This window comes from Aplysia californica, unplaced genomic scaffold (genome assembly GCF_000002075.1).
Source record: "Aplysia californica isolate F4 #8 unplaced genomic scaffold, AplCal3.0 scaffold00005, whole genome shotgun sequence".
NCBI lineage: Eukaryota > Metazoa > Mollusca > Gastropoda > Aplysiida > Aplysiidae > Aplysia > Aplysia californica.
The window spans coordinates 2,688,431-2,689,674 of record NW_004797275.1 but is presented as its reverse complement, the minus strand read 5'-3'; the positions used below and the strand labels follow the sequence as shown (position 1 = coordinate 2,689,674).

The window sequence follows — 1,244 nt, the reverse complement described above, 5'->3', positions numbered from 1 at the left end:
AGGGGGGGGGGCAACCTTTGGTTATCCCAGGGGGAAAAAGTAAAGTTATAGCAGTACCAGACTCACACATTGCTATGATATTGAGACATTGTTATTCACGCCCCGCACCAGGTGTTTTTATTTTTTATTTTGTCGGGGTTTTTTCAGTATCAGTCGTGACTAGAGGCGATTAAAGCGACTAAAAACAGAGGAAGGCGTGTCATCTGTCAGCGGTCACGACGGGAAACTCCGGTCAGCCCTGGAGGACAGAGAGTGTCTGACTGTCCGTACTTTTGAACTGATAATTGTTCAGTTCTCACCCTACCCCTTCCCACCTCCCAATTACCCCACTCCCTCCCTCCCTCCTCTCTCTCTCTTTTCTCTCTCTCTCTCTCTCTCTCTCTCTCTCTCTCTCTCTCTCTCTCTCTCTCTCTCTCTCTCTCTCTCTCTCTCTCTCTCTGCAAAAGCATTTCCGTTCTTTTCCTCGTTTAAAAAAATATCCCCTCCCCACACAATCTCAGACTTTCAGCAGGCACTGGGATCGTAAACATCGCGTTCATCTTCTTTTTTTTCGCCTCCGTTGTCCTATTACAATTACGTTTAACCATTCTCTTAAAGTAATACGTTAGTTTTACCTTTACAAAGAAGCTGTCGATAAATAACGGTAGGTGGCTTTCTGCATTTACATAGGGCTAGTCTTAATTTTGACTTTTTAAAATAAACATGTTATATTTTCTGCTTTTATTTTTTACTTGCTGCTGTTACTTTATTACAGACGGATTATGCACATATCTCAACCCAACGATGGGTGAACTAATTAGTTTAACAATACACAAATTATGTTTTATAGAACTAAGGACATAACATTATACAGATCAATGAACATAAAAAGTTTGGTAACAAACAAACATTTGGTTTGAAAAAAAAAATTGTTTTAAGCTTAAACAGCCTCACAATCGAACGGTATACCCCAGGAAAAAAGAGGTGCCATCTTTATTTCTCACATTTGCCCCGCTCTGATAAGTGAACTCGCAACCAAATTTGACAAGTTGTCGCAAGAGGGATGAAGAGGGACCTGTACATAGCGAATGGGGGAGGGACCAGGACAGGGGGGGGGGAGACAATAAATGAGGATAGAAGAGAGAGAGAGTGAGAGAGAAAGAGAGAGACAGAGACAGAGACACAGAGAGACAGCCAGAGAGAAAGTGACAGAGAGCTTGAGCCCAATAACCCAGTTTCTACCAGCAAACAATATAAACATCAAA

The 1,244-nt window shown here is 42.0% G+C and overlaps 1 protein-coding gene across 1 annotated transcript in view; it reads right to left on the bottom strand.

Annotated features, from left to right (window-relative positions):
* The window catches only part of LOC101863472 (putative molluscan insulin-related peptide(s) receptor), a gene marked incomplete in the record, with an annotated part of 140,638 nt that overhangs the window by 62,325 nt on the left and 77,069 nt on the right, over positions 1-1,244 (bottom strand).